The following is a 21444-nucleotide window of genomic DNA, read 5'->3' on the forward strand; positions in this document are numbered from 1 at the left end:
TTTTTACTTTTTTGTTTTTCAAAGTGTGAAAACCATGCTCAGCTCACAGGCAGTACAAAAGCAGGCCAGGGCTAGACTTGGCCCATAGGCCTCAGTTTGCTACTTCTGCTGTAGTCAATTGTTTACCTTGTCATATTGCCAGAAGCTCCAGGCACTGGAGAGAGAAAGAGAAACCTCAGAGTTACTTCAAAGGAGCTAGAATGACAATGAAGGATAAGTTGAGGTGGCCTAAAAACAATCCACCTGGCTGCCCAGGATGGGCTGTAGTGATATTACTGTCCCCCCATCCCATGGTTCATTTTAGTTTTTGAACGCTGAGGTGACAGAGAGTAATACATAACTGAACATTTTGGAAAATAATACATACACAGGCACAGATTTAGGTTTCTTAGTATGATAACAAGTTTTTTGATCTTTAGAATTACTTGTCCTCTAGCTATCAAAGAAAGGCTTTGCTTTCAGAACCAGATCACCATGTAGTCAGTGCAATGTCCTTTTGCATTATAATTCATAGCCTCCTTTGAAAAAGCTTCTGAGTAGAAATCTTACCTGAGCAGTATTTTATTCTTCCTGCTTACTGTATCCATTTCACAAAATAAAAAGTCTCATACACAGAAATCAGGGGCTTAGCTATAGAGATTTTCAGGTATGTTCAGTGAACCTAAATTAGCTCACAGCACATGCCGACAGACAATGGGGGCATATCTCCCTGCAAAGAACAAGCACCATATGTGTTTGGAAGACTCTCCATAAAAGATGAGGAGGCCTTCCCTGGTGATGCAGTGGTAGAGAGTCCGCCTGCCGATGCAGGGGACGCGGGTTCGTGCCGCGGTCCGGGAAGATCTCACATGCCGCGGAGCGGCTGGGCCCGTGAGCCATGGCTGCTGAGCCTGCACGTCTGGAGCCTGTGCTCCGCAAGGGGAGAGGCCACAATAGTGAGAGGCCTGCATACCGCAGGAAAAAAAAAAAAAAGATGAGGAAAAGAGGGCACTCTGCAATTATAGCTCACAGCTCACTGACTTAGTACTCACCCTGGGGCACCAACACCCTCCCTATTGTGAGTCTAACCGGGTGATAAAGCCCAAAGTCTTCCTGTGTCTGAGGCACATCCCTAGGCTGCTTCTATGCTTAAAAAAATCAAGGTTTGTACTCAACGCAGGCATTAGACACCCCAGTTTCCAACATGCTAGTTCTACCCCATGTCAATTAATAGTTTCACCAGAATCTAATTTTAAGTAACTAAAAATTTCAACAAACTAGAACATAACCATCACATATTTCTGTATCTGGGGGAATAAACAAGAGTTATTGGGGTTATAGTCTTAATAAAAAGAAAACACAATGAAACTTTTAAAAGAATAAAAACACAGCTCAAAAACTTAGAAATGAGCACAAATTAAGGAAAGCATACAATTAAAAATAGGAAGAACTGACCTTAATACATGACATGGTTATATTTTGATTACCCAACTAACAATCATAATCAGAAATGTGAAGTCTCAAGAGCTCTGAGAAATGGACGGCCTGCTTCTCTGCCGCGGGTGCAGCTCCCTCACCTGAGGCGGACCCCACTTGCCCTGGCGTGAGCCGGCGCCCCTGCAGCTGCTCCCCACGGCGCCCTCCGGTTCCTGCCACTGCAGCTACGGCGCCCTCGCCCCTAAGACGGTTGTAAAGAAGAAAGTCTCACTTTCTGCGTCAAAATGAAGTGGGATTTGAACTATTACCACGTTCATTCTGGAATTAAACCGGTAAAGCCTGATGACAGAAGACAAGGTTCCTACACTACTTCATATTTGGAAGGTTCTTAAAAAGACTGCATTAAAGACTATGAAAGGGTCTTCCGGGAAGATGGCGGAAGATTAAGACGCGGAGATCACCTTCCTCCCCACAGATACACCAGAAATACATCTACACGTGGAACAACTGCTACAGAACACCTACTGAATGCTGGCAGAAGACCTCAGACCTCCCAAAAGGCAAGAAACCCCCCCACGTACCTGGGTAGGGCAAAAGAGAAAAGAAAAAACAGAGACAAAGAATAGGGACAGGACCTGCACCAGGGGGAGGGAGCTGTGAAAAAGGAAAAGTTACCACACACTAGGAAGCCCCTTCGCGCGCGGAGACTGCGGGTGGCGGAGGGGGAAAGCTTCGGGGCCGCGGAAGAAAGCACAGCAAAAGGGGTGCGGAGGGCAAAGCGGGGAGAGTCCCGCACAGAGGATCAGGGGCCGACCGGAACTCACCAGCCCGAGAGGCTTGTCTGCTCACCCGCCAGGGCGGGCGGGGCTGAGGCTTCGGTCGGAGCGCCAGGAGAGGACTGGGATTGGCGGCGTGAACACAGCCTGCAGGTTAGTGCGTCACAGCTAGCCGGGAGGGAGTCCGGGGAAAAGTCTGGACCTGCCGAAGAGGCAAGAGACTTTTTCTTGCCTCTTTGTTCCCTGGTGTGCGAGGAGAGAGGATTAAGAGCGCTGCTTAAAGGAGCTCCAGAAACGGGCGCGAGCCGCGGCTAAAACCGCGGATCCCAGAGACGGTCATGAGACGCTAAGGCTGCTGCTGCCGCCACCAAGAAGCCTGTGTGCGAGCACAGGTCACTGTCCACACCCCCCTTCCGGGGAGCCTGTGCAGCCCACCACTGCCAGGGTCCCGGGATCCAGGGACAACTCCCCTGAGAGAACACACGGCGTGCCTCAGGCTGGTGCAACGTCACGTTGGCCTCTGCCGCCGCAGGCTCGCCCCGCCCTCCGTGCCCCTCCCTCCCCCACGGCCTGAGTAAGCCAGAGTCCCCGAATCAGCGGCTCCTTTAAGCCCGTCCTGTCTGAGCGAAGAACAGACGCCCTCCAGTGACCTACACGCAGAGGCAGGGCCAAATGCAAAGCTGAGCCCCTGGGAGCTGTGAGAACAAAGAAGAGAAAGGGAAATCTCTCCCAGCAGCCTCAGAAGCAGCGGATTAAAGCTCCACAATCCACTTCATGTACCCTGCAACTGTGGAATACATGAATAGACAACGGATCATCCCAAATTGAGGAGGTGGACTTTGAGAGCAAGATTTATGATTTTTTCCCCTTTTCCTGTTTTTGTGAGTGTGTATGTGTATGCATCTGTGTGAGATTTTGTCTGTATAGCTTTGCTTCCACCATTTGTCTTAGGGCTCTATCCGTCCGTTTTTTTGTTTTTTTGTTTTTTTAATTTTTTTTCTTAATAATTATTTTTTTATTTTAATAACTTTATTATATTTTATCTTACTTTATTTTATTTTACTTTATCTTCTTTCTTGCTTTTTTCCTTCCTTCCCTCCTTCCTTCCTGCCTTCCTCCTTCCCTCCCTCCCTCCTTTCTTTCTTTCTTTCTTTCTTTCTTCTACTAATTCTTTCTTTCTACTTTTTCTCCCTTTTATTCTGAGCCGTGTGAATGAAAGGCTCTTGGTGCTGCACGCAGGAGTCAGTGCTGTGCCTCTGACGTGGGACAGCCAACTTAAGGACACTGGTCCACAAGAGACCTCCCAGCTCCACATAATATCAAACGGCGAATATCTCCATCTCAACACCAATACCCAGCTTCACTCAACGACCAGCAAGCTACAGTGCTGGACACCCTATGCGAAACAACTAGCAAGACAGGAACACAACCCAACCCATTAGCAGAGAGGCTGCCTAAAATCATAAGCCCACAGACACCCCAAAACACACCACCAGACGTGGACCTGCCCACCAGAAAGACAACATCCAGCCTCATCCACCAGAACACAGGCGCTAGTCCCCTCCACCAAGAAGCCTACACAACCCACTGAACCAACCTTCACCACTGAGGACAGACACCAAAAACAACGGGAACTACGAACCTGCAGCCTGCAAAAAGAAGACCCCAAACATAGTAAGATAAGCAAAATGAGAAGACAGAAGAACACACAGCAGATGAAAGAGCAAAATAAAAACTCACCAGACCTAACAAATGAAGAGGAAATAGGCAGTCTACCTGAAAAAGAATTCAGAATAATAATAGTAAACATGATCTAAAATGTTGGAAATACAATACACAAAATGCAAGAAACACTTAACAAGGACCTAGAAGACCTAAAGATGAAACAAACAATGATGAACAACACAATAAATGAAATTAAAAATACTCCAGATGGGATCAATAGCAGAATAACTGAGGCAGAAGAACGGGTAAGTGACCTGGAAGATAAAGTAGTGGAAATAACTACTGCAGAGCAGAATAAAGAAAAAACAATGAAAAGAACTGAGGACAGGCTCAGAGACCTCTGGGACAACATTAAATGCACCAACATTCGAATTATAGGGGTTCCAGAAGAAGAAGAGAAAAGAAAGGGACTGAGAAAATATTTGAAGAGATTATAGTTGAAAACTTCCCTAATATGGGAAAGGAAATAGTTAATCAAGTCCAGGAAGCACAGAGAGTCCCATACAGGATAAATACAAGGAGAAATATGCCAAGACACATATTAATCAAACTGTCAAAAATTAAATAAAAAGAAAACATATTAAAAGCACCAAGGGAAAAACAACAAATAACAAACAACGGCATCCCCATAAGGTTAACAGCTGATCTTTCAGCAGAAACTCTGCAAGCCAGAACGGACTGGCAGCACATATTTAAAGTGGTGAAGGAGAAAAATCTGCAACAAAAATTACTCTACCCAGCAAGGATCTCATTCAGATTTGATGGAGAAATTAAAACCTTTACAGACAAGCAAAAGCTGAGAGAGTTCAGCACCACCAAACCAACTTTACAACAAATGCTAAAGGAACTTCTCTAGGCAACAAACACAAGAGAAGGAAAAGACCTACAATAACGAACACAAAACAATTAAGAAAATGGGAACAGGAACATGCATATCGATAATTACCTTAAATGTAAATGGATTAAATGCTCCCACCAAAAGACACAGATTGGCTGAATGGATACATAAACAGGACCCATATATTTGCTGTCTACAAGAGACCCACTTCAGACCTAGAGACACATACAGACTGAAAGTAAGGGGATGGAAAAATATATTTCATGCAAATGGAAACCAAAAGAGAGCTGGAGTAGCAATTCTTATATCAGTCAAAATAGACTTTAAAATAAAGACTATTACAAAAGACAAAGAAGGACACTACATAATGATCAAGGAATCAATCCAAGAAGAAGATATAACAACTGTAAATATTTATGCACCCAACATAGGAGCACCACAATACATAAGGCAAATACTAACAGCCATAAAAGGGGAAATCTAAAGTAACACATTCATAGTAGAGGACTTTAACACCCCACTTTCACCAATGGACAGATCATCCAAAATGAAAATAAATAAGGAAACACAAGCTTTACATGATACATTAAACAAGATGGACTTAATTGATATTTATAGGACATTCCATCCAATAACAACAGAACACACATTTTTCTCAAATCCTCATGGAACATTCTCCAGGATAGATCATATCTTGGTCACAAATCAAGCCTTGGTAAATTTAAGAAAATTGAAATTGTATCAAGTATCTTTTCCGACCACAAGGCTATGAGACTAGATATCAATTACAGGAAAAGATCTGTAAAAAATACAAACACATGGAGGCTAAACAATACGCTACTTAATAACGAAGTGATCACTGAAGAAATCAAAGAGGAAATAAAAAATACCTAGAAACAAATGAAAATGGAGACATGACGACCCAAAATCTATGAGATGCAGGAAAAGCAGTTCTAAGAGGGAAGTTTATAGCAATACAATCTTACCTTAAGAAACGGGAAACATCTCGAATAAACAACCTAACCTTGCACCTAAAGCAATTAGAGAAAGAAGAACAACAGAACCCCAAAGTTAGCAGAAGGAAAGAAATCATAAAAATCAGATCAGAAATAAATGAAAAAGAAATGAAGGAAACGATAGCAAAGATCAATAAAACTAAAAGCTGGTTCTTTGAGAAGATAAACAAAATTGATAAACCATTAGCCAGAATCATCAAGAAAAAAAGGAAGAAGACTCAAATCAATAGAATTAGAAATGAAAAAGGAGAAGTAACAACTGACACTGCAGAAATACAAAAGATCATGAGAGATTACTACAAGCAACTCTATGCCAATAAAATAGACAACCTGGAAGAAATGGACAAATTCTTAGAAATGCACAACCTGCCAAGACTGAGTCAGGAAGAAATAGAAAATATGAACAGACCATTCACAAGCACTGAAATTGAAACTATGATTAAAAATCTTCCAACAAAGAAAAGCCCAGGACCAGATGGCTTCACAGGCGAATTCTATCAAACATTTAGAGAAGAGCTAACACTTATCCTTCTCAAACTCTTCCAAAATATAGCAGAGGGAGGAACCCTCCCAAACTCATTCTATGAGGCCACCATCACCCTGATACCAAACCCAGACAAGGATGTCACAAAGAAAGAAAACTACAGGCCAATATCACTGATGAACATAGATGCAAAAGTCCTCAACAAAATACTAGCAAACAGCACATTAAAAGGATCATACACCATGATCAAGTGGGGTTTATTCCAGGAATGCAAGGATTCTTCAGTATACACAAATCAATTAATGTGATAAACCATATTAACAAATAGAAGGAGAAAAACCATGTGAGCATCTCAATAGATGCAGAGAAAGCTTTTGACAAAATTCAACACCAATTTATGATAAAAAGCCCTGCAGAAAGTAGGCATAGAGGGAACTTTCCTCAACATAATAAAGGCCATATATGACAAACCCACAGCCAACATCGTCCTCAATGGTGAAAAACTGAAACCATTTCCACTAAGATCAAGAACAAGACAAGGTTGCCCACTCTCACCACTATTATTCAACATAGTTTTGGAAGTTTTAGCCACAGCAGTCAGAGCAGAAAAGGAAATAAAAGGAATCCAAATCGGAAAAGAAGAAGTAAAGCTGTCACTGTTTGCAGATGACATGATACTATACATAGAGAATCCTAAAGATGCCACCAGAAAACTACTAGAGCTAATCAATGAATTCGGTAAAGTAGCAGAATACAAAATTAATGCACAGAAATCTCTTGCATTCCTATACAGTAATGATGAAAAATCTGAAAGTGAAATCAAGAAAACACTCCCATTTACCACTGCAACAAAAAGAATAAAATACCTAGGAACAAACCTATGTAGGGAGACAAAAGACCTGTATGCAGAAAAGTATAAGACACTGATGAAAGAAATTAAAGATGATACAAATAGATGGAGAGACATACCATGTTCTTGGATTGGAAGAATCAACATTGCGAAAATGACTCTACTACCCAAAGCAATCTACAGATGCAATGCAATCCCTATCAAACTACCACTGGCATTTTTCACAGAACTAGAACAAAAAATTTCACAATTTGTATGAAAACACAAAAGACCCTGAATAGCCAAAGCAATCTTGAGAAAGAAAAATGGAGCTGGAGGAATCAGGCTCCCGGACTTCAGACTATACTACAAAGCTACAGTAATCAAGATAGTATGGTGCTGGCACAAAAACAGAAAGATAGATCAATGGAACAGGATAGAAAGCCCAGAGATAAACCCACACACATACAGTCACCTTATCTTTGATAAAGGAGGCAGGAATGTACAGTGGAGAAAGGATAGCCTCTTCTATAAGTGGTGCTGGGAAAACTGGACATGTACATGTAAAAGTATGAGATTAGAACACTCCCTAACACCATACACAAAAATAAGCTGAAAATGGATTAAAGACCTAAATGTAAGGTCAGAAACTATCAAACTCTTAGAGGAGAACATAGGCAGAACACTCTATGACATAAATCACACCAAGATCCTTTTTGACACACCTCCTAGAGAAATGGAAATAAAAACAAAAATGAACAAATGGGACCTAATGAAACTTCAAAGCTTTTGCACAGCAAAGGAAACCAAAAACAAGACCAAAAGACAACTCTCAGTATGGGAGAAAATATTTGCAAATGAAGCAACGGACAAAGGATTAATCTCCAAAATTTATAAGCAGCTCATGCAGCTCAATAACAAAACAACAAACAACGCAATCCAAAAATGGAGAGAAGACCTAAAGAGACAATCTCCAAAGAAGTCATACAGACTGCCAACAAACACATGAAAGAATGCTCAACATCATTAATCATTAGAGAAATGCAAATCAAAACTACAATGAGATATCATCTCACACCAGTCAGAATGGTCATCATCAAAAAATCTAGAAACAATAAATGCTGGAGAGGGTGTGGAGAAAAGGGAACCCTCTTGCACTGTTGGTGGGAATGTAAATTGATAAAGCCACTGTGGAGAACAGTATGGAGGTTCCTTAAAAAACTACAAATAGAACTACCATATGACCCAGCAATCCCACTACTGGGAATATACCCTAAGAAAACCATAATTCAAAAAGAGTCATGTACCAAAATGCTCATTGCAGCTCTATTTGCAATAGCCAGGTGATGGAAACAACCTAAGTGTCCATCATCGGATGAATGGATAAAGAAGATGTGCCACATATATACAATGGCATATTTCTCAGCCATAAAAAGAAACGAAATTGAGCTATTTGTAATGAGGTGGATAGACCTAGAGTCTGTCATAGAGAGTGAAGTAAGTCAGAAAGAGAAAGACAAATACCGTATGCTAACACATATATATGGAATTTAAGAAAAAAAAATATCATGAAGAACCTAGGGGTGAGACAGGAATAAAGACACAGACCTACTATAGAATGGACTTGAGGATATGGGGAGGGTGAAGTGTAAGGTGTGACAAAGCGAGAGAGAGGAATGGACATATATACACTACCAAACGTAAGGTAGATAGCTAGTGGGAAGCAGCCGCATAGCACAGGGAGATCAGCTCGGTGGCTTGTGACCGCCTGGAGGGGTGTGATAGGGAGGGTGGGAGAGAGGGAGACTCAAGAGGGAGGAGATATGGGAACATATGTATACGTATAACTCATTCACTTTGTTATAAAGCAGAAACTAACACACCATTGTAAAGCAATTATACTCCAATTAAAAAAAAGAGATAAGAAACAGAAAGATAAAGTTGCTAATCTAGAAAAAAAAACAAAAAGACTATGAAAGTTTACCAGGTTTTGGGTCACCGACTATGAGCCCCAGCATTGTAGAACTTGAAACTGAAAGCAAACCCTGGCATAATAAGGAAAATCAACATGTACGACACTTAACAGTTCAAATGGCATAGAAGAACTGGAGACCAGTGTACCTTATGAAGACAGTGGCTACTCTTCATTTTCCCAACAAAGTGGCTTCAATGAGCATGAAGACAGTAGCCTTCCCCTGGTGGAAAATTTCAGTGACAGTCCACAATCTTGCCCGCTATGGACGCAAAGCGCAGACCAAGATCCCAAGAAAAACTTGCTGCCAGCTCTTCATTCTGAAAAAGTGGTTTGTTCAACGTTAAAAAAAAAAAAAAAAAAAAAGGTAAACGAAATCCTAAAATAGATTGGGAGAAGCTGAGGGAATTTATATCCAGTGGAAATTTTAGACTACAGAATATAATTGGCAGGAAAACAGGCCTAAAGTGTGCAGATGTTCTCAGGGAACTCTTTCGAAGGGGACTCAGACATCCCTTAGCAAATATTTTAACACAGCTCAGTGATATGGACTTAATCAAGTAAGTATTGTTGTTCTGAGTTCATTAGTGTAACCCATGAAAATTTTTTTTAGGTGGCTCAGCACCACCAGCTCATGCAAAGACATAGTAGGGGGGCTTCCCTGGTGGCGCAGTGGTTGAGAGTCCGCGTGCCGATGCAGGGGACACGGGTTTGTGCCCCGGTCCGGGAAGATCCCACTTGCCGCGGAACGGCTGGGTCCGTGAGCCATGGCCGCTGAGCCTGTGCAAAGACATAGTAGGGTAGTCTTGCACTGTTGTTTAATTGAGGTGATGACTTTTGTCTGGTTGCTGGTATTTTACTACCTATGTGTCACTAAGAGGAAAGAAAGATAATTTTTAGAGTATGTATTTAATCCAGTTATTTCAAATTTCATATGTATGCTATTAGAAAACTTTCTGTTAGATTGGGATCTTTGTTCTTTTGGTTCTGAAATTGTTCATAGGTAAGCTACATCTTTTAGTCTTAACTATAAAACAACAGCCTAGGTCTGGTGTACAGGTCCTATAGGCATTATGATTTTTGTCACACTTGAAAGTATAAAATAATTTCTGTTTTTTTTAGGCTATTTTCAAATTTGACAGTAAATTTGACAGTGATGAAAATACAGAAACCCACAAATGGGTCTGATTATTACTGTCTCTTAGAAACCTTATACTGACTCCCCTTTCTCATTCCACCAAAGAAAACCTGTTAGGATGTGGTAACTGAGAATTAAGGTGATTATCTAATCTATTGAATTAGATTGCCTCCAACTCAACTGGGTTCATTTTCGGCTCTTTGAAATTTTTTTTTTTTTTTTTTTTGCGGTACGCGGGCCTCTCACTGTTGTGTCCTCTCCCGTTGCGGAGCACAGGCTCCGGACGCGCAGGCGTCCAGGGAAGCCCTGAAAAATTTTTTAGAGGTACTCTTTGTGTTACTTTACACTGGTCCATGAAATATAGCTGATGCAAAACAGACATAAGTAAGTATTGATTTTTATTGTTGGCCAGCTTCTTGAGAGATAATCGACATCACAACATTTTTGTTAACAAAATGGATTTTTTAAATTGATTTCTACTAATAGCAGTGTGTCCTCAAGTTCGTTGAAACTTGTCTAATGTTAATAAATAACCAAGATGGTGTCATATATACAATGGGGCTTATTTGATATTTGAGGATATTGTGAAAAAATGAAGTACTAAGTGTAGTGGTTCTTAAGCCTGGATCCACTTAGAATTACTTAATGGTGAGCTTTTAAAAATAATACAGAGCCCTGGCCCCCATTTTAGATCAATTAAACCCAAGTGACTAGGCCTGGGCCATCCTTAAATCTTAAATTCATGCCTCAGGCAATTCTAATGCATAGCCAGGTTTGAGAAGCACTGCTAATAGAAATTTCTTTTTTGCACTGTTAATGTTTCTGTAATATAATCTTGGTTCTTTGTGGTGCTTTAATTGTTTGCTTTATAATCATTTACTTTTCCAGCGTGTCTAAAGTGAGCACAACTTGGAAGAAGATTCCAGAAGATGATAAGGGGGCATTGCAATTGTACAATAAAGCAATACAAAGAATTACCATTAAAAAAAAAGAAATGTGAAGTTTCATTAATGTTTTGTATTTTTTTAACATCTTTATTGGAGTATAATCGCTTTACATTGTTGTGTTAGTTTCTGCTGTAAACAAAGTGAATCAGCTATACGTACACATATATCCCCAAATCTCCTCCCTCTTGCATCTCCCTCCCACCCTCCCTATCCCACCCCTGTAGGTGGTCACAATCATTAATGTTTAAGTGGGCAAGAGAGCCTATGAAAAACAGCTCTATCTATTGCAAACCTTATGTTCATTATTCAAAACACACAAAAGAAACAACAAACAAAATGTTATAAGGTACCATTATACTAAATACCATACTAGATATGGAGATATAAAAATGACTAAAAGATGTCTTGTGCCCTTTTACTATAGCCCAGTGGAGGAGAAGATACATATGAATAGAGTAAAATGGAAAAAAATACCATTAAAATGGTATGTGTAAATTATTGGAGTAACCTAAACAAGGAAAAAATAAAGCCTTCACAAAGGTGACATCTGAACTAGCTCATCTAAAACTGTGATTTACAACACAAATGAAATGTCTCATAATTCTATTTATAACAAGAAATGTACGTTCTTAGTCGGATGATGTAAACCACACATGCTCCCTGAACTGCCCCCACCACATCGGCCCCTGTGGGCCTTTGTCATACCTCTGGATCCCTCAAGGTCCCCAGAGTGAACAGTGTCTGTGGCAGCCAAAGCACATCCGTGCTTGGGCAATAAACAGGTCAGTGACCACAAGTGTGTAATGAGTTTTAAAAGTGCCGAATATTTTGGAAGTGAAGAGAAAGAAATTTAAAGGAGAGAAACTCTCCAAAACAGTCTGTAATAACCTATAAGAATATTTCTGAGAGACCTTAATGGACTTCAAAACAGAGAATTTGACAAGTTGAATCATTGGTTCAAAGGAATAAATCCCAGATACTCTGTAGATGTCATTTTCCAAAACTCTGACTTTTGAGAACTCAAACTTTTTCTCCATAATAATTACCATCTTTCAGGTCCATTAGTTTCATGGATGTTGTCTATTGTTATTTTCTTCTGTCCCTCCTCCTTTCCATGAGAAACTGCTTCTTATTCCCATTCCTCAAAATTTTTTAAGTTTTATTTTTGAAATATTATTAACCCAAATGAACTATATCCAAATAAACTATATTAACCCAAATAAACTAAATAAACTATATATACAAATATCCCTTCTTTTACTGATACAAAATAAGAATGACATCCTCTCAAGTTTACTAGTTTAAGAACAGGAAGGTACAACTTCATGGTAGATTTCATTTTTACTTGATTTGACTTGTTACATGTTCAAAATTTTGGCAAAAATAATCCAACTAACAAAATAATTTAATTGACAAAATGGAGCATATTGCCTACACTCCTGTTTATTGCATGAAAACAAGTGATGTTAAGTGATATTAAGCAGGCTCTGTGCTAGCCACTGTCTCTTATGTTGCCTCATAAGCATCATCTCAGAAATTATCACATTTTCAAGCACTTTCAGACACTGGTAAGCAGGTGGACATACTGTTGTCTTAATATAGGTATGACGTTAAGTGATGTTCACCATTTTAGTGATAGGAAACCAACATTTAATTTATACTCACTCACCTAGAGTGGAGCCTATGTTTGGTCCAGACCACACCCTAAAACATACTGGGCCAGCCATGAGGAACTGATTTTCAGTCTGGAAGCATCAGTGGACCACAGTGGTTGTCTACAGTGGGCATTACTCTAGTTGTTGGTAAGCATATTGCACAAGTTGTTGAATAGTTTTAATATCACCCCTGCAGCATGTGATCAGCCAAGGCAAGCCCTTCTCTTAATAATCAACAGCACATGAAAAAATTTTGATAACGCCTTCTCTCAAATTTTACATGGTCTACCTTAGCCCCTAATGATAAACATTCAGTGCAAAAGATCTCTCATTTCTTCTCAGAGCAGAGAGAGATTTTTATTTTATTACTCCAGTTTCTCTTTAGTCTGCCAGCAAATAATTATTATCACTCTCAAAGTGAAAATGTTTCAAAAGGTATGAGCATCCCCTTGGAAACTTCCCAGGTATGAAATTGGCATAATCAGCAATCAGCTTCTAATTAAACATCAGTGGTCATGACATCAGTACAGTCTTATTAAATCAATTAATTAATTTCTTATTAGATACCATTCAGGATAGGAATCATGCTCTGTTTTTATGTTCAAAAATTAAATCACACCTCAATTTTTATGCCATTATATAATATCTTATTAATTGCTTTAAATCTCCTCCTATTATTACTCTTGTATACAGCTCTCTTACCTTCCCAGCTCAGCTCACTCTGATTTTCAAGGTTATCATACAATTTCCACTCTTTTATTTGACTCAGCACTCATAATTAATCCTTACTTGACAATTGTATATATCCTCCCAATTTCTCCTTCTATCAGGAGAATATGGTCTCAACTCCCAGAATCTTATCAAATAAATTATATCTGGGCCTATTCCATCTGGATCATCCCAGGTCAATGTATTGTCATCAGGTGTTTTTTTTTTCCAATCTATATCTTAGTTATCTTTTTTTAAATGCTAGGAACAAGTATATGAAATTTTGTTTAGTTATTCAAAGTTTCATAAAGTTTTTTGACAGCTCCAACTATTATTACTGATTTCAAAGAATGCGACTTATTATTCCATGCATCATAGATAACTTTTTCTTAGTGTTCATTAAAATGATAGAATAGCTCTAATCTCTACCTGTCTGCCATTTAAATGAAGAACTAAATTATTTGCATCATAGCTGCCATCACTTACAATGCTGAGACTCAATCAATTTGGCATTTTGAGTTATATTCATGGCAGTAAGAAAAATGGTAATGACTCACTTCTTTTTTCTGTGGTTGTCAGATATTTCTACAGAAAGGAAAAGAATACTGCACTAACTTTCTTGTTGGACACTCATTTGCAAATACCACAGATCTCAGTAATTGACAGTGTAATGAAAAAAAATAAATTTTCATTACAAACTGTACTTCCTTTTCTTCTACAAAAAAAAAAAATCTATCAAAGTAATGGCAAAAATTCAATGACTGTTGTTGGGAAAGGAATGTTTTAAGTCTCTACGTACAAACCAGTATGTACCAACTGCAGCCCATCTTCAGAGCTTACCAGATTTAAAAACTAATGGGTGTAAATCTCAAGATTTCAAAACTTCTGTGGTTGGTAATTAACTGCTGTTCCATTTTGGCTGACATAGGAACTAAAAAACTCAAAAAAAGACACACTTTCTTACAATAGAAAACTTTTAACAGCATTAAAGTTTATGAGACATCTGACTTAAATCCTGTTTTGAGAAAAGTTCCATTAGGAACTCAGAGAAAATGCTAAGCATGAGCTTGAAGACCTTGTTAATGACCCTTTAATGGTATTTTACATGTTGTTGTCACACTCCATATTGACAGATTTTGACAGCTTAATAATATCCTTGGTGAATCAGAATCAATTTATGCTTCAGACCTATGACTCTCTTATGCAACTAATGAAGTAATTACTGCTCCTTCCTTCTCAGGAGAAAGTCTTTACATGGTACTATGTAATAATATAAAATCTCATGCTGCAACCCACAATAGCATCCTGAAAATTCTCCCTTCCAGGATACCATTTGTTGAGTTTTCAGTAAATAAAATATAGACATTTAGGAAGGTATTTATTGCCAAAGCAAAGATAATAATTGCTAGTATAGGCTAAAATGTGTTATTTTAGAATTGCTAGCTTCCAGCTTGCAAAAGGCAGCAAAAGTTGAAGTAAAAATACTGAAACATTATTTATTGATATAAAGTTCTTTTTATGGAACTTGCAGAATATTGATCTCATATCTTGACCTCTGAAAGTTAATTTCTCAAGTAACTTCAACTCTTCAGAAACTTTCCAAAACTCAAATGTAGCCACAATATCCAATTATAAATATACCAGAATTTAGCATTCAGGTTTATTTATAAAAAATATTCTTTCCAATATTACTTAGACTAGCTTTGATCTACAACCATTTGCATATCTACTACATTCAAATACTACTATAAACCATCTCACACTTAGATTTATTCACAGAAAAAATTTATTCTGAAATAATTTTGCTATAAATGTTAATCAACCAAAGAACTAAAACCAGCTTATGCAAAGTGCAACTATCAGAATTCACAGAGGAATGTCATTCTAATCTTGCTCCTCTGTAGAAGTGGACTCTGATTTTGTTATTAATGTTGTGGTTGGAACTATTCTAGACCAAGGAACACAAACTATTAATGTGAATGAACCGTTCTGAGTATTATCTTAAGAAGCTAGTTTGAGAAAGATCTATGTCATCATGTTTTCATGCTGTTCATCTGCCATTTAATTGGCTATTGGCTATGGGAGGCCTGTCAAACCTAAAACAAAGTCCTCTGTAACTTTGGGTCTGGTATTTGGGGAAAAAACAAACCCAAGTATTATAATCACTGTAATAATTACATAACTAGTACATTTCGGGTCTATAACAGAACAAATTATAGAAAAACTAAAAAAAATTTTTCAATTTAAAAAAGGCCAATCTCGGAGCCCAGCTCAATGTCACTAAGCCTGAGCTCAAAAATAACTCAAAAAGAGCTCATGACCAAGCAACTGACAGCCACACTTGGGGATAGGAGGAGGGAGTTGGGTTGAAGAAGGTCCTTACATACTAAAGCTGGAAGGGGAAATGAAAGAGAAAGGAAGTCTCATTTATTTAGCAAATACTATATGTCAGATCTATACTGACTGTCTTAATCCATAAAAAGCTGCCTTAATCAATGTTTACAATGACCTTGACAGAAAGGTAAGACTAGCCTTATTTTACAGAAAACAAAATCACTTATCCAGGGGAGCAGCTGTGAAAGATAGAGCTGAAGCAGAAATCCAGCTCTCTTCATCCCAGAGACCTCCATCTTTTCACCAGTATATGTGAGGGGAATTTTCCCTGTACAGGAAGAGAGGATGATTTAGGGCATCAGTCTGTATCTCCATCACCCACTCAAAGATTGCCATGAGTTCTTTATCTATTTGGGGGTCCTCCTGAGCCCTGAATTTCTAGAAAGAAAAATTAATAATTTGCTTTTGGTTACTTAGTAATCTCTGACACCATCATTGAACACTTTATTAGTGACTTTTTTCCCTGCAGTACACAAGAATCACTGCTCTGTACCCAAATGTAACATAATACTAATGGTGCTATAAAATCAGGTACAAATGAAAAAACTTTCTCTCTTATCACAACCAACTTAAGCAGTACTATAGGCATAAGAATGCAACCTCTCAGTGTTTGCTATTAAAGTAAAAAAATAATTCTATTTTCATATTGTAACAGCTTCCCCATAATGAAAGATCTGTGAATGTGCCATTAGTTAGAAATAAGTGCAGTAGTTTGAAGATGACCTTAATGGAAATGTATGATACTTGAAGTGTTGTGAGACTAACTAGGTATATCAGTTTAATAAACAGCCCATCAAAAACGCTAGAACACCCAGCAATCCCACTACTGGGCATATACCCTGAGAAAACCATAATTCAAAAAGAGTCATGTACCAAAATGTTCATTGCAGCTCTATTTACAATAGCCCGGAGATGGAAACAACCTATGTGTCCATGATTGGATGAATGGATAAAGAAGATGTGGCACATATATACAATGGAATATTACTCAGCCATAAAAAGAAACGAAATTGAGCTATTTGTAATGAGGTGGATAGACCTAGAGTCTGTCATAGAGAGTGAAGTAAGTCAGAAAGAGAGAGACAAATACCGTATGCTAACACATATATATGGAATTTAAGAAAGAAAAATGTCATGAAGAACCTAAGGGTAAGACAGGAATAAAGACACAGACCTACTAGAGAATGGACTTGAGGATATGGGGAGGGGGAAGGGTAAGCTGTGACAAAGCGAGAGAGAGGCATGGACATATATACACTACCAAACATAAGGTAGATAGCTAGTGGGAAGCAGCTGCATAGCACAGGGAGATCAGCTCAGTGCTTTGTGACCGCCTGGAGGGGTGGGATAGGGAGGGTGGGAGGGAGGGTGACGCAAGAGGGAAGAGATATGGGGATATATGTATATGTATAACTGATTCACTTTGTTATAAAGCAGAAACTAACACACCATTGTAAAGCAATTACACTCCAATAAAGATGTTTAAAACAAAACAAAACAAAAAACCCTAGAACATTTTATTCACTGATTTTAAAGATTAAAGTGCCATTTTAAATTTCTTACACATTAGGCTAAATATACAAATAATAATAATTACTTGTATTGGCTTTTTAATATAATGTATATCATGCTAAAATGTTCTTTTCTCAATTTTGTCCAATGATTCATATTCCAATAAACTTAAATAACCATAACTTTAATGTTCCCCACAGCAAGTTTCTATTTGTTCAAGTATCTCTCTTAGTCCAGCCAAGAAAAGGAGGTAATTAAATTTGATATAGTTTGGGGACCATGGCTAAAACTATCAAGCCCTGAAAATCCTCTTTAATGCCAAATCCAGAATGCTAAACCACAGATCTTTCCAGCATATGTCTCTTTTAAAATAAGACAACCTTGAATTTCTCACTTTCCCCTTGACATTTCATCCCAATCACATCTCAGTATCCAATTAAATGCTTTCACTTACCATTAGAAGGACTGATTATTGCCAACCTTTACAACAATGCTTATAGCTGCCTGACAAGCCAGCATCAGTTAATCCCAAGAAGGTCCACTTCAATTTGTCATTGTCCTAAAGGTTTGATATTCCTTGGATATAAATTCAAGACAGGGATGCTTCAACAGTCAGATGGCTTAGTTCAAAGCTGAGCACAGCTGGTTTATGGATGTATCATTATGGGCAGAGTCAGTCAGCATCTGCTCTGGTAGTAGACGTAAATTCTTGCCTCTAAGTGCCAGATACTTGGGCAGGCACCGGCACAGCCTTCCCACTCTAAATCACAATGACTGCTTCAACATCAGCACGCCTTCACCTCTTTGCAGAGGGTGCCATGACACCTACACTCATAAAACCATTTCAGGAACGAGTCTCCCTTGCTTGAAATCTTGAGAAAGATGTTTTCAAGCATTGGAGAAAGAATGTTCTGAAATCATATTGTATCCAACAGTATGAAATTAGAGCATTTAGGGCCAAGGCAGCAGCATTAATCCTTTATATTCATGAAGAGGTTTTCTTTTACAGCCTTTTTCAGATATGATAACATCTGTCTGCACAACCTTCCCGCAAGGGATGCCAGTGGGAGGATGATTAACCAGATTTTGTACACCAGTAATGACATACAAAGCTCAGACAGAGAGCGCAAGGTTTTATATTCCTTGTCCCCGGAGAGCTGAGGAAATAATTCAGGTCTTTCAAGTCTCGGGAAAATCTGCTTTCTTTTAAATAGTAAGCTACCTTTGTTACTCATTAGAGAGCTTGTTTTAAGGGGGATACTCCTTTAAAAGCCCATTAAATGCTTTTATATCAATTTGAAGGATTTGAATCAGAAATGAAGGACGGCTATTAGAAGGTACAAGCTGTACCTGTAGCACAAGGGAAGAAATTGCAGTTACCCTGTCAGATACAAAATTTTCTTAACTTTTACATTTCAAGGACTAGGACTCTCTGCAGACTTTGGAATCGACAAATTTAGTCAATTTGTTGTACCTCTTATTTCAAATTGGAATCATGATATTTAAGTCTTCCATGAACAGGGATAAAACAAAAGTCAATCATTTATAGAGTCTCTTAGCACTATTTTAGGTCTCATGTGATATTTAAAATACAATAAATCATCCACCAAGTTCTCAATACTTAGAATGACATGTTGTTCTAATACAAATACATGTGCCAAAGTCAAAAACACATCATTCCCATCCACCCTACTAGGGCCTCTCAGCCTTTTATGCAACTTAGCAATATAACCTCACATCTCAATTATTTTCCATAATTTATTCATTCTCCTCAGAGAATTTGTAGTCAGAGAAAACCACAGCCAGAGAAACTGCCTGTATCTCTGATTGAATATTCTTCCCCGACAATGGAAAAGCCCTGGTCAAAATTAAAAGGCCTAAGTAAAATTTATTTTTAGTGCTTTACTCCCAATCAAAAACCCTCCTTGCTTAATTTTGTGACTTTTCTTTCATGCCTCAAAGCCACATGAAAATAAACAAAAAGGGGTGGTAAGCAGTTACAGAATGTAAAAGGATACTAATGCAGTGTCCTAACCCTCCCCTGCCCAGCTTTTCCTAACACCTACCCTGGTGTTAGGCTTTTCCTAACACCTACCTCCTCAGGGCTGAACCCAGGGCAGGCTGCCCCAGCGATAGTGTGTGTCTGTTGCACACAGTTCCCCATTTCCATCCCATCAGCCACCACATCCTGTAGATTGTGCCTGTGAAATATTTCTCAATTTTATCTCCTTTTCTCTAGTTCTACTTCATGTTTTTAGTTAATGCTGTTTTCATCTCTGGCCTGAAAGGCTGCAATGTTTTTCTAACTGTGGTCCCAGATGCCAGGCTCATTCCTTCAAATCCATGAATTTTCTAAAGCACAAATATGATCATATAGGCTCTGCTTAAAATTCATCAACCATTCCCCATAACCTTCTGGAAGATAATACCGAAACAAGGGAATCACAAGGCCTTCATTAACGGACCTGCAGGCCACTCCAGCCTCGTCCCTCCATGCCCTCGTTACGTCAGCCGCACGACTACTACTCCTCTTCTTCTGCAACATGTGGTGTCTCTGCCAACATGCAGGTCTTGCCTCCTCCTCTCCCTCCCACAGTTAGCTTGTACGCGTCCCTGAAGATAGCTCAAATTTTAAACCCCTGGTAAAGTCTTCTCTAGTATTGGTATAACCTTTATTTGCCCTTGTTTTACTATATTAAAATTATGTATAATTTTTATTTATTCAATATTTATTGAGTTCCTCCTCTGTTCCAGCCATATAGATGTGCCTGAGCTCCGAGCATAAAGTATAAGCAAACCAAACATAAACTCAATCTCATGACAGTTACAGTTTGGTGGCGAAGACAGACCTTAACCAAATAATCACAAAAGAATATGATTACAAACTACAGTGAGTGTTATGAAAGAACAGTAAATAGAGCAATGAAAACGTGAGCAGGAAGACCTGATCTAGTCTTCAAGGTGAGAGACGGCCTCTCTGAGGAAATCACTTTTGAACAACTGTGAAAGGGAAGACAGGAGGAAAGGAAGGAGGAAAGAAAAAAGGGAGGAGGGAATCCAAATAAGTTCAAGGGCATCCCAAGCAGGGAAAAGAGCATAGCTAAAAACCCTGAATCAGAAGAGACCATGAGTTAGTCCTAGGCTACATGTTGGTATACAGAATGATTCTTTGCTACAAAATGGTTCTTTGCTATCTTTCCCAACGCAAGACTCTCTGGTAAAGTGAAAACATATATATTCCGGTTTAATATGGAATTCCTAGAATAATCTCATCTAGGTCAAATGATAAGGATTAGACACACAATGACACAATCAGGATATGTATAAGGCAAGTCCTATGTACTTAACACTGGACTCTTATGATTCATCAACATTTTATGTAAGTGACATCAGCAAATTTGTCCTGACCAGGACCTTCCTGCTCCAGTAAGAAATTATTCTCCAATTGCACAAGTGTAAACACTATGAATTTGAAAAAAGTGGAATTTTTGCCTTGAATAATGCAATTCATGCAACCTTCAACTTTGTCTCAGTTGCATAGATCTGTTCTTATCCAGATAGAGAGTATAGAATTCAGATCTAGAAGGCTGCTGAAGAAAGAATATAGCCCAGGCATATATCACTAATTACTCACAACCATCTTTCCCAAGGAGTGTCAACTCAGCTTCAAAATCTTTCTCCTGGATCACTCCAATCAATTACTTTTAATAAATCAAAACTTTTTTTCAATTCAGATACATTTTGGCATTCCAATTCTAATCCAGCCTTCTGCCTTGAAGTTGAATTATGTATTTATGTAATTTTTGTTATAGTAACTTTTAAAGTAAAATTATACCTGTGTTTTGCCTAACAAACCCTGATTCTTCATCCATATTACAACTGGTGGGACTGGACAGTGTCTGTTTTCCATTTGGAACACTCTGAAGAATAAAAATGATTTAAGAGTTCCAAAGGTTTGAGAGTAAGCATTAATCTACACTGTTGGTGAGAAAGAGGATGGATGCTCACAAAGTAACAGCAGGGTGGCCCTTTGC

General features: G+C 38.7%; 1 pseudogene; it reads left to right on the top strand.

The window, feature by feature from the left end:
* The first annotated feature begins 1685 nt into the window (after window positions 1-1685).
* LOC132521524 (F-box only protein 5-like) lies at window positions 1686-18571 on the top strand (annotated as a pseudogene).
* Window positions 18572-21444: the final 2873 nt, after the last annotated feature.

Source organism: Lagenorhynchus albirostris, chromosome 6 (genome assembly GCF_949774975.1).
Source record: "Lagenorhynchus albirostris chromosome 6, mLagAlb1.1, whole genome shotgun sequence".
NCBI lineage: Eukaryota > Metazoa > Chordata > Mammalia > Artiodactyla > Delphinidae > Lagenorhynchus > Lagenorhynchus albirostris.